General features: G+C 40.7%; 2 pseudogenes; one reads left to right on the forward strand and one right to left on the reverse strand.

The window, feature by feature from the left end:
* The window catches only part of LOC136277794 (uncharacterized), a 1,757-nt pseudogene extending 1,219 nt beyond the window's left edge, over nt 1-538 (reverse strand).
* A 7,926-nt stretch (nt 539-8,464) lies between these two features.
* Nucleotides 8,465-9,497, forward strand: LOC131782947 (uncharacterized; annotated as a pseudogene).
* Nucleotides 9,498-13,584: the final 4,087 nt, after the last annotated feature.

Below are 13,584 nucleotides of genomic sequence, written 5' to 3' on the forward strand. Positions count from 1 at the left end.
CAGTGTTGAAGCGTAGAATACATGTTTGTTAACGCAAGATCTAACGTAGCATCCTTGCGAGTAGGGACCTTAATGATTTGTTTCAGGTGAAAATGTCTCAAAAACCCGTTAATGTCCAATCGGTTGAAGTTGCCAGATATTAAAAAACCACAGTTTGGATATTTAGACTCAGCCAGGGCAAGGGATTAAAAAAGATGGTTGCAAGTAAAGGTATCGTTTGCCTTTGGTGGGTGGTAGATTACAGGGGAAGCCTCGTGCGAGACAGTTCGGTCTTAAATAATGCCATAGGCTTTCATGATCATTGCAACAGGCTAATTCGATCAGTTTTTGGTACTTGCACTTACCCCTCTTGATGTAAACACAAAGGTCGCCGTAGGCATCACTCTTTCAGTTTTTCTGGACCAAAGAATAAGCAGAAATGTCAACAATGCCATTGGATAGGCAGTCTTTCATCCAAGTCTCTGTAATGAATGCAAGTTCAATTTTTGTTACGGAAGATAAATTCACTAACTTCATTCATTTTTGGGAGGAGGGACATAGCATTTGATAACATCAGGTTGGGTACTTTAGCCAGACTTTTCCTACTGAAATCGATAGCTGAGTCAGATCTGTTCTCCTGAGAACAATAGATGACAAGACTGTTGTTAATTTAGCTGGTATTTAAGGTGTTACCTTGAATATTTTATTGGTTTGAGCTAGGTTTATGCAAATGGTTGTCTCTGTGAATTTCCGTTTTCTTGGTCGAAGGAAAAACAGCAAGGTTGAAATTACACTGACTCCTATACACTCGCGGTCCCGTAGAGGTAGGAATAGGTCTATGTTTTCGTGGTCCAGCTCAGCAGCCACGACATGTCGATTCGAACCGCGCAATGTTCAGTCTGGTCAGTCTACGCCATAAGTCTGGACAAAGATGCTTGGAGGCCACCGCCAATGAGATTACATTTAAGAAGGTTCTTGTATAAACAATTGCCATTTTTCTGCAACTCTTCTTCTCCAGAATCTTGTTTGTTTTTTTTTGTCAGAATTAACACTGTGTGTGTTCTTTTCTGCAAGGGAAACAATTTCAATTTGATGGAGAAGTAGAAGTTGGTCCTAGCGCAAAAACTGGGGCATAATCTTCTCCATAAAGGGGGTAAGAAGGGGGGGGGGGGGAGAAAGAAGAGCGGGAAGAAAGAGGAGCGCGCACGGAAAAGTTGCTATAATGAATGTGGTCAGATTACCAAGGTGAGATATCCATTTATTCTTTGCTAGTTACCTAGCATGAAAACATATTAAGCGCCTTTTACATTTCGTGCAGCGAATTGTACTCCTGTTTAACTGGAGGCAGTTTTCTTCGCCTTCCACTCCTCGGCCTTTTTGGCGAGCCATTCCTCTCGCGGAATTTGGCCAGGTTCGTTGGGGCAGTAGGTTTGGCCAAAATACTGAGAGTGGCCATTTTCTTTGGACATCGGCTGCTTACATTTCCGGCATGTGTAGGCCATCCGGACCTTTTTGGAGGTTGGTAACCCTTCTGCCTTTGCAGCGGCCCTCTGCTCTTCTTCAAACTTTTTTTTTCTATGCCGCCAGGCTATTGTTTTTGATAGGGTTTCAGTTACGCCTGTCGAAATTAAATCGATTTCTAGGATGGTTATCGTGATAGTTTTTGTGGAGCTATAACAACAAGAAGAAAAACAAAAGAGAAGTGAACAATGCATACATTATGACTTAAAACTCATAAAGTGTGGAAACTTTCCGCAACAACAAAAAAAATCGTTCTCAGGACTTTTTGAAAAGTAAAGAAAGGGTTTACATCTTCATGATACGGAATAAAGCGGGTAATCATCTTGCTCCTAGAGTTCAATTAGTCAGCCGTTACTTACCACTTGTTGGGACACTGACTTCGGCAACAGACTCCTCAATGGAAGTAAGCGATGGTGGAGTCTCTGTTAGGTTAACTGGCTGTGGCGGAGTGCGGGGCAGCTGCTGCGCCGGGAGCTGTGCATCCCTACTTACAACTGGGGGTTCAGGAACTGTCAGCCCTTGCATAAGCATTTTCACCTCCTCTAACCTTTTTTTGTTTTTGAACCTGTTCATGTAATAAATCAATTTCCGTTTTCTTGGTCGAAGGAAAAACAGCAAGGTTGAAATTACACTGACTCCTATACACTCGCGGTCCCGTAGAGGTAGGAATAGGTCTATGTTTTCGTGGTCCAGCTCAGCAGCCACGACATGTCGATTCGAACCGCGCAATGTTCAGTCTGGTCAGTCTACGCCATAAGTCTGGACAAAGATGCTTGGAGGCCACCGCCAATGAGATTACATTTAAGAAGGTTCTTGTATAAACAATTGCCATTTTTCTGCAACTCTTCTTCTCCAGAATCTTGTTTGTTTTTTTTTTGTCAGAATTAACACTGTGTGTGTTCTTTTCTGCAAGGGAAACAATTTCAATTTGATGGAGAAGTAGAAGTTGGTCCTAGCGCAAAAACTGGGGCATAATCTTCTCCATAAAGGGGGTAAGAAGGGGGGGGGGGGGAGAAAGAAGAGCGGGAAGAAAGAGGAGCGCGCACGGAAAAGTTGCTATAATGAATGTGGTCAGATTACCAAGGTGAGATATCCATTTATTCTTTGCTAGTTACCTAGCATGAAAACATATTAAGCGCCTTTTACATTTCGTGCAGCGAATTGTACTCCTGTTTAACTGGAGGCAGTTTTCTTCGCCTTCCACTCCTCGGCCTTTTTGGCGAGCCATTCCTCTCGCGGAATTTGGCCAGGTTCGTTGGGGCAGTAGGTTTGGCCAAAATACTGAGAGTGGCCATTTTCTTTGGACATCGGCTGCTTACATTTCCGGCATGTGTAGGCCATCCGGACCTTTTTGGAGGTTGGTAACCCTTCTGCCTTTGCAGCGGCCCTCTGCTCTTCTTCAAACTTTTTTTTTCTATGCCGCCAGGCTATTGTTTTTGATAGGGTTTCAGTTACGCCTGTCGAAATTAAATCGATTTCTAGGATGGTTATCGTGATAGTTTTTGTGGAGCTATAACAACAAGAAGAAAAACAAAAGAGAAGTGAACAATGCATACATTATGACTTAAAACTCATAAAGTGTGGAAACTTTCCGCAACAACAAAAAAAATCGTTCTCAGGACTTTTTGAAAAGTAAAGAAAGGGTTTACATCTTCATGATACGGAATAAAGCGGGTAATCATCTTGCTCCTAGAGTTCAATTAGTCAGCCGTTACTTACCACTTGTTGGGACACTGACTTCGGCAACAGACTCCTCAATGGAAGTAAGCGATGGTGGAGTCTCTGTTAGGTTAACTGGCTGTGGCGGAGTGCGGGGCAGCTGCTGCGCCGGGAGCTGTGCATCCCTACTTACAACTGGGGGTTCAGGAACTGTCAGCCCTTGCATAAGCATTTTCACCTCCTCTAACCTTTTTTTGTTTTTGAACCTGTTCATGTAATAAATCAAGATTACTAAAGAGAGACAGCAATATATCTAAAAATCCGTAGTTGCGTGAACACTTATTTCCTCTAAAAAAATGGTTGTAGGCATAATGAACTATTACTTGTACAGAGTTTAATCTGGTGATGGAAATTTTGATCTTAATGAGGGCTTCTTAAACAAAATGAGGAGAGTGAGGTTATGATGCACAATGGAGTCATTTACCATTTGGATTGAGTAGCTTCATTGATACATTACAGCTGCAATGAAGTTTGTCGTTGAAGTCTGCTGTTGGTTACGGCATGCCTGATTTTGTTATATTTGTTGATGACCACTTTCCACTTCGATTGATAAGGGTCGTGTGGCCCAGTGCCTCTTTTTTCTTTGCACACGTCACATACCCTGACTCAGATTGCTTCCACAACTCTACTTTTCGAAGGGGAAAACGCCGGAGGTCCAGCTGTCACAAAAGATCTAAAGATTGAGAAATATGATTAAATTGGTTTCACTTTTGTTCACTAGTCTTTTTTTTAATATTAATCCCTGTTACATGTTTGAATGTCAAAACCTCTGTGTTACCAGTTTCCAGCTACGATTATCAGGAATCAACATCTGTGGATGACTACTACTGAAAGAAACTACACGTAATTCAGAATTTCACATTGATTAAGAGTAATACCTGGCCATTGACTCCACACATATGTGTCAAGATCTGTTTTTTAACTGCTGAAATCTTCTCTTCCCTTTTTTTAAAATGGGGCGCAAATGTTAGGGCTTTCCGGTCGTACTCAGAAAGGTCTGCGTAGAGGCATGCAATGCTCTCCACTTCTGCGTTCGTCACAAATTCGCCTACGTTGAGGATCGCACTCTCCAGCCTAGAGACTCTGTCCCAGTCTAGGATACCTATAGAGTCCGCAGCAATGCTGCTGTCATCCCAAAAAAGAAAAACATGTTTAACCCGTTTAATGTTTCGTCGGTTTCACTTTTCTGTTTGTTTTTGTCTTCTTTTTTATTCTTTGGTGATTTAAAACGTACCTCCGTTCCACTGTCATTATCCGAGGAGTCCTCGGGTAAGGCTAGTGTCAGATCTTGCACTTCTGTGTCCTCCATTAGGTCAGTCTCGGAACTTTCGTAATGTTCGAACACCTCGTCAATTTCTTTGTCTAGTTCTTTTTCAGCCTGGGAATCTGATTGTGTGCGTAGATATTCTACACCAATATGTTCGCCAGAGAACACGTCCGGTGGAGTGAAATTGGGGAGAAATGCTTCATTACGAAGACTCCTGTGCACACTATTCAGAGTTTTCTCTAAAGAAATATGGAGGTGCAAAAAGAGTGTGGGGTTTCTGGTTCTTGAACAGCACTTGATGCACATTCAGTATTCCATCTGGTAATTCCCTCCAGAAGATATGCTTAAAATGAAACAGCGTTGGCAGCAGTACCTTATAACGGAAAATATGCATTTGTCCGGAATAATGTCATGTGGTGTACTTATCTTAAAGTTGAGTATTTGACAGAGGAATGTTGGCACGACCAGCTCAGCCAGGATTTGATCCTTACCATCACAGTGTGCCATCACAAATTTTAAAAAAAGTGAATAAGAGCAGGAGCTGTACATTCCACTATGAGTGGTATGATAAAAACCAGATTTGAAGCAGTTTTATAGTTCAGATTTTCAAGGAAAGGAGGGAAAGACGCATACATGGGGTTATCGATCTGCGTTAAGCCTGTGAAATGAAGAGTTACAAAACATCAACGGTGTGCTTACCTGGAATAAATCGTGCCAGATGTAGATGAAAAATTTCCAGGGAAGTAGTTCTTCGGGCACATCTCATCACTGGTAGTTTGACTACACCCTTAGTTATATGCCCTGTTCTGATGTATAATGGAATTCCCGGATCCTGGATGCGTGAAGTGTGTCGCTTCTGTTCAGGCCACACAGATGATAACACGTCTTCCCTGAATAATGGAACACCAAGCGCATCTGTCGCTGAGGACATGTAATAATAATAATAATAATAATAATAATAATAATAATAATAATAATAATAATAATCCTTATTTGTTACCTTTGGCGATAAGAATTATGGTAATATTACAATAAAAATTCAAAACACTACATATTGTATATACATATCAAATCAAGTTAAGTTTAGCACCTCTAGGAACAAAAGATTGTTTGTGCCTTACAGTGCGTGATACAGGTATTCTGAGGTGCGCTGGGTTAGTCTCACAATATCTTAGATTATGGCCATGATCCACTGGCTTTTCTAAAAAACGTTTACAAGGATGTGCTTCAGATTTTAGGATACGTTTAAACTCTTTCCTCGTCAAATTCTGACGCCTAGTTACAAGTGACTCAACAGTATCCCAAGGGAGACCAATGACATTTAGACATCTATTCTGTACTCTCTGTAGATCTTCTTCGAGGTAAATGGGCAGCCCTCCCCAGACAGGCGAGGCATATTCTAAAACAGGTCTAATCTTAGTGATATAAGTTGTAAGACCATTGTCCCTGGGGAGATGGGCTGTTCTACAGACCCTAAGATAGTGGATCCGTTTACACGCTTTGCTGACAATACTTGAGACATGTGTATTCCACTTGAGATCGTTCTGTACATATACACCCAGTAGTTTAAACTCTGAAACCCTCTCCAGTTCAGTAGGCCCGATATTAATAGGAGCAGGAATTGGACAAGACTTTTTGAAGATGATCCACATATCTTTGGTCTTTTTAGCATTCAGCTCCATTTTATTCTGCACAGCCCATCTTTCCATTAACATTCCATTAACAGCCCATGTTTACCATTAATGAATCAATAAGTTGAGTTGCCTCTCCAGTCCCTCTCGTTCAGCGACGGCAATGGCGGGCCATTCCCTCTTTCTTCACTGCCTTTTTTTTACGGCTCAAATATACAGCGCACGAGGCTCGCTATAAAAACACTGTAAAGAGGGTGGCTCTCACTGTTGCAGGCTGAAGCAAGACGCCGCATAAAATGGAAAATGTCCAAACGAACAACCATGTTGGACCAACCACTGAATAGGGAGTTAAATTTCGACTGACCCTGAGTTCCACAACAATCCCTGTCAATTACCAATCACCAATCCTCTGCTGGTTTCACCCCAGCAATCTCGAACCTTTTCACCGGCCCATTGGCCATCGGTTTAAGAGAAGATGTGCTCTCTGGTGCTGTTAACACAGATATCACAATCTCACCCCTTTCATTACCGTAGTTTGTTACCCAATTCGCACTCTCAGCCTCGACACCTGACACCTTGAATACTTTTTTCGTAGAATCAACCTTTAAGATAGTCCCATAGACAGACGTAGCTGTTGCCATTAGAAGATCGAGCCGATTGTACACGTCGCGGAAATAGCGAGCAAGAAACCATTTTGCCGTTGGGATGTTTTTCGTGGGATCTCCTATGGCGCTCACACCTGCTCAGGTAACTTTTGCACTTCCGCATCCACTCTTCGCTCATTGAATTTTTTTTTGAATGGAAGTAGAACTGTTGCCGAGAGAACGAGCTCGGAGAAGGGAAACCACGGACACGACTGGAAATAGGGCCCTTATATCGTGAGAGAGCTGCTGAAGTAGCCAGGCATCCTAAGCTATGAATGTACCCTTGCAAGAACCACAAAAGTGGTACTCAGCAGCCAAGTAATAATAGTCCTTACATCCAGGACCAGTCTCACTCTCGTGTACAACCTCTTCGACTGCAACGATCTCGGCGGTTCAGTACATCTTGGACACTTCAGATCAACCCTCCACATACGCCGCGGCATCCACAAGAAAAGACGTCTTAGGAAATAATCTTCGGGACGGGGGACAGAACTGCAATTGGATCCTGGTGGAGGAGGCGGGTGCCACCAGTTTTTTAGTGAGTTAGTCAGAGTTCTCTTAGAGTTGCAGAACAGTGTTTTCCCAGCCTAGCAATGAACTTTGTGTGACATATTCTTCTTCCATTCACCAGGCAATCGAAGAAAAAATTAACAGGCTGTCTTTTTTGGGAGTCTATAAAACAAAAAGTATGACACAAAATTATATATCATGCTGGCCTCACAAATGATTATCAATACAATAGGTTATCGTGCACCAGTAGGGAGGACGGCATCACAGATGACATTACTATAGCAGCTGTATGTACACGTACCTCAGTTTCCTGAAACAGCTCATATAATATGTCATCATGTCATTGTATTCATATTAAAAAAAATTATTACAAAATAAACATTGAAAAAAAAGTAATTCTACTAAGATAAATATTACCTTTGGATTCACTTTATCAGTAGATAGACCACTATGTAAAACTAAAGAGGATAGCACCATAGATGACACCATTGGAGTAGCTGTATGAACAGGTGCTTGAGTTTGCTGAAAACAGTCAATTGTGTAACCAAAAAATGCAACCTTGTAAACTAAGAAAAGTCTAAATTACACCATGCTAACCATTTGTTATCTCTTAGAATGGTTTAATACTGATAACAACTAAACACTTACATGATCATGATGGAAATCACATTTACACTGTGTCCTGTTTCCAAAGATGTCTGCTCAAGCCTTTCAGTGCCCTCTTCTTTGCCCACTTTGAATTCAGGGGAGGTTCATTTCCACGACCAAATACATACTCTCCCTTACCAAACAGCCGTAGTCTCCTTATCCACTCACTTGAGTCTAGACCTGTCTTTGGCATGGCGAGTTTGGACGTCTACACAAATTGTATTGACAGAAAATACCACTTGTTATAAGAATAAATGGTGTGCATTTAAACTATTTGCAATCAATTAGGAAAAAAACAGGCAAGGAAATCGCATGAGACACAGTATTGATTTCTGTAAAAGGCGGGAAATGTTGAGTCGATTTACTTTAATCTTGATATAATTTGAAAACATACCATTTAAAAAGCCCTTTATTAACTTAGAGGAATATAGTAATTTAACCTCTAATTGCTTAACCTCTGAACATCTAAATTAAACTCAAGCTCACAGAGAACAAATGATGATAGACTGCGCATAGACTTGTGTTCCATGCTTAATCGATGCATGATGCCTTCGTACCTGCCTGTGACATCGACGAATTCTGACCGCAGCTGTCTTATTGAAAGGAACTTTAATCTTGGATTGAACTCTTCAGAAATCCTAAGCTTTCTTCTTCTCGTACACGGAGTACGACTCAGTATTCGACAGCTAAAGAGGGTCCTCTTCTCAATGGAGTTATGTAGAATAAAAAATCACAGCGATCCGCACGTAGTCATTGCTGTGATTGAAAAAGAGCACGAAGGATCTTGTAGTTTGATTGGATATCGGCAGGTGCATCAAAGACTTCGAGTAGACTATGGCTTGGTGGTCTGCAGAGAGACAGAGAGACAGTTCAGCTTGCAATGAAACACCTCGACCCTGGGGGAGTTGTGAGGCGATCACGGCACAAGTTAAAAAGAAGTACATACTCTGCCAAAGGACCTAACTTTATCTGGCATTTAGACGGATATGAAAAATTAAAGCCTTTCGGTTTTAGTATTCCTGGAGCCATAGATGGCTACAGCCGTCGTATACTAGGGCTCAAGGTCGGGTCATCAAATAATAATCCTCGAGTCGTGGCACGGCACTACCTAGACTGTGTTAAGGACCTCGGTGGCGTTCCACGAACCGTACGTGGTGACGGAGGCACTGTAAATGTCAACGTTGCAGCGATGCAGTGTTTTTTTTTAGGAAAGAGGGTACAAACTCAATGGCTGGGGAGAAGAGTTTTCTGTATGGGCGTTCAGTCTCCAATCAACGAATTGAAGCTCGGTGGTCTTTTCTTCGAAAGAATGAAACTGATTGGTGAATCAATTTTTTCAAAAATCTAAGGGAGGTTGGTTTATACTGCGACGATGATGCATTACATGTAGAATGTCTACAGTTTCGCTTTTTGCCTTTGTTAAAAGAAGAACTCAACCACATTGCACAACACTGGAATCTACACAAGATCAGACCATCAATTAATCAAGAATCGCCTCCTGGACGACCAGACGTATTCTACTTTTTGCCAGAATTGAAAGAAACAATCAGTGGCGGTGACCGAGGAAATGTGCTGTGACAATTGCGCCCTACCTTTTGATGGCACATTGCCAAGGCTAATTCAAATGGCTATGGAAGAGCATAATCTGCAAATGGCAAGTACGGCCACAGAAGCCTCTGTTCTTTACAGCGAACTTCTTTATCATCTCGAGAGTATGATGTGAGGTATTATTTGTATGCTTGAAGTGATGTAATGCAAAAGGTAAATTCATTAACTCAATTTGGCACTCAGTCAGCCTTCCTCTTGCATTTTAAGACTTATTAATGGTAAAAAATTTGAAATGACTTTTTTGATAGGAGGTTAAGGCTTCATGAATGAGTAATGACCGGTAAATCATAGAGGAACCTTAGATTTCTTGTGGAAAAAAAACATTACCGTCTGTTTGTTTCATTGTGTTGTTGATTTGGTTTTCTTGTCATTAGTTTTCAGAAGTAAACAATGATATTCTTAAAGAGCAGATTATCACGTTTACAAGTAGTAACTCAACACCCAAGTCATGAACAGTGACCTAATCTTGCTTCTTGTTTTATTTTCCTTAAAGTAATCTCAACATGTTACAGACGTGATCAAAACCTATTTACGTGTAAATGTACGATGGCTGCAGTGGTGATAAGGAATGGAGGGTAAAACTGCACATTTCAATTTGCCTTTTATAATACCCTTCTCCTATCAGGCATAACCCTACCTGCCTTTTCCAAAAGAAGACAAAATTTGCTGCCTTTTATAAAACCTTTTTCCTATCAGGCATAACCCTACCTGCCTTTTCCGCAGCCTTCCTCTTTGTTGTCTTGGAAAGTCTGACTCTTTGAAAGATTCATAATTTCTGCCAAGTTTCTCTTCATTTCAGATCTTTTATCATCTTTGGACATACCGTCTCCCTTGCAAAATGCCGTACGTTTCACTCGGTCTCCCACTGCTGAGATGCCCATGTCCATTAACTCACTCTCGGACATAATAGCTACTGCAGCCTTGTCAACCTGTTTACATGTTAAGATAACAATGCATCAATTTCTACCATAACAAGTGACTAAGCAAGCAAGGATTGGTGTTGCGAACTAAAAAGAAAAAGAAGGATTCTTCAATTACTGTAAAAAATTAATTTTTCCAGTTTTGGAAGGTGTTCTTAAAGAATAAACCAAGAAGGAAGTAAGTCCTCTGCTAAGGCTCTGACTATTTGTAATGATATCACAGTGAGACCTGTTTTAAGAGGGGTTACTTAAAGGGTATACAGTACTATGAAAGACCTCAAACATTTGCAAATCTGAAACAAAACATGAATTAATCTCTAGAGATTAAAAGGGTCACTTAATATCACTGCTTGTATTTACTACTCAAGTAAAGATTGCAAAAAATGTCCACACACAATATGTTTAAGTGAAAGAAAAAAACATTTCCATGTGAAATCTTCTTTTCCTCCCTCGTAATGCAACAATGATCTCAGTCTAATAAGGCATTTACCTATCTCACTGCGATGATGAAGGGAGAGGAAAGTAGGATTTGATGAGGAAGAAAAGTGTTGTTATGTATTTACTTTGGCACATGGTAGTCACTAAGCAAAGAACCTTACTTCAGGACAAAAAACACGACTTGGCATCTCTTCAAGTATTCACTATGCAATTGCTTTATTAAGTGTAGCACTTGTTAGCTCTACTGAAATCCCCACCTTAAGCATGTATATCAGAACATGTTTATCAAGTTAGTAGACCACATGCACAAGTATGATTTGATCTGTCACTGAATACCTTTTCGTGTTCAGACTTTTCAACCATCTCCTTATCTAAAAAAAGAGAAAATTCAAGATAGTCCCTGACCTGAAAGAGAGAAAACATTTTTCAATCAGTTAAGTGTTAAGCTATATTTACAGTGTACCTATGCAGTTTGGCTACAGAATTATCTCCTGCAAAGAGAGCTGCTACCATTAATTTTTCTACAAAGCAAACCCAGGCCTGCAGGTTGAGGACCTGAGTAATGATTGCAATAAATAATTTGAATGAGAATTCAACTACATTAAGTAAACTTGAAAGGAATGGACTCAAATGATTTTCATTGTCTACACTGTATTCCTTGTGTTGTATTTTGAGTGTGTTTAAGGTGATTTACCGAAGCCTATTTTAGGTCATTTAATGAGTTTTCTTCAATTCTCATTCAGTTCTGATTATGTTACACATGCAACAGTTTGCACATGTAATTATACATGCCGCCACATTCACATCAGCACACACTACCACTTGCACTATTTGTCTTAAGAACCTAATTTTGTATGTATTAACCTTTGATCGATTAAATAGAAATGTGTAACAACTACTTAGTATAAGGTCTGCGGCAAAATTTCTGACTGCAGTCACTGTCTCTTCTAAACTTTCTAAGTTTAAAAATAAACAACATGCTGTTAATTGTAGCTTTTCACTCCAGCCCCTAAAATCGGTCAAGAAGTGAATGATACTCATTCATGCTATGAATGCTACCACTACATCTTAACGATCGACATTGAAACCACGTAATTGCCGGCTCAACACAAGCCTTCGCACTCCGTTCAAGTGCTATTACGTTCTGACCTGGGTCTTCCTCTGAAACTGCAGTTGCAATTGCACGGACGTTAGGGAAACAAGGAGCTTGACAAAATTAGGAAACAGCGCTTAATTTCTCATAACAAGCAAAAACCAAAGGACCATCCCCTTCCAAAAAATACGTGGCTTTCACAAAATGTTCGCCAACATCAATAGTGGCGGCAAGCTCAAGCTTCAAGTTCATTAGTCGCTGTGGGTCAGAAAGTATTGCTTGAAGTTGTGGCAGTAGCTGTGGGCAAACTTTTGGGTCCTTTGCCTCTTCTACGAACCTTGCGACATCTCCAAACTGCACCATCAACTGATGATACACCTCATTTGGACCACCATCTCGTCTCGCTGTACAACCTTGGTGTTTGACCTGTTACATCCTTCCATAACAGCTTGGCTTTACAACTATGGCGAAACATTCTAATCCAAAGGCTTCCGAACTCTACCAGTGTTGGGATCACTAAATGGTTTCCCACGTTATCAAGTGTATGAGAGAAGCACACGACATTCATATAGCATATTAGGGAATTTATGCTATTCTGTCCAAGACTGCTTGGTTCACGCTTGCACCGTCTCTCATGGCTGCGAGCAAGGAATTTGCTCTGACCCCATAATCAACAGACAGGCACTGATTAAGACCTTGTGCTAGTTCGTTGGCATTAACTGACTTAGAGCAAACATCAATTCTCACAAGCCGTTGGATAATGTTCCAGTTATTGTCCACAAAACGAACTATTATAGTAATTGCTTCCCCTTGTCTGGTGCTGCCGTCAATCCTTGTTTATTCCGTTCAATTTCCTGTTTCAAAGCCATGGAAATATACTGTCCTAGTTGAGAACTTCCAGTGAGTCGGTAGCTGTTCTTCTCGAACAGAGAATGCAGCATGTCTATTTTACCAATCGGGATACCCGTCTTCAAAAACTCACTGACAACTTCGAGTCTGTAGGCACATTCTTCCACGGGCAAAGCGCTATCTTTTGAACTTTCTCCTCTTCTGAATGCCTCGATTATGGTGTGGTCTTTCAATTTCGACGTTTTTACAATTTTTCTTTACCGTTTTGATGCTTCTTGGACGAAATATGGATTTTCAGAACACTTTTCTTGGAGGAAAGGATTTCTCTTCATCCAATGCAAAACAATTTTCCTTCTCTGACAATCAAATTCTCACCTGGGAACTGCTTAACTCGCTCATATATGTAACGGGACTTTCGTTGTATCGCTGTTTCCTCTCCGCTTGTAATCTCCACTGGTTGATTATAAAGTAATAATAATAATAATAATAATAAGTCTTTATTAAGCACTCTAAACAACAAACGTGTTTAGTTACAATGATATGAAATCAGCAAGTATAAAACTAATAAACTAACTAAATTACTAACTGAATAACTAATAAGAGAACAAACATCTATTAATAAAGGTCCTTTTGAAACGTTCAGTTCTGACAAGCGGGAGAATATAATTATGGCGCCTCTTACGTAGCGTATCCATTGTTCGCTCTGGTGGCAAAAGGTCATCTAAAGCTGTTGGAAAATCGCTGTCGGTGATCTTGG

Source organism: Pocillopora verrucosa, chromosome 13 (genome assembly GCF_036669915.1).
Source record: "Pocillopora verrucosa isolate sample1 chromosome 13, ASM3666991v2, whole genome shotgun sequence".
Classification (NCBI taxonomy): Eukaryota; Metazoa; Cnidaria; class Anthozoa; order Scleractinia; family Pocilloporidae; genus Pocillopora; species Pocillopora verrucosa.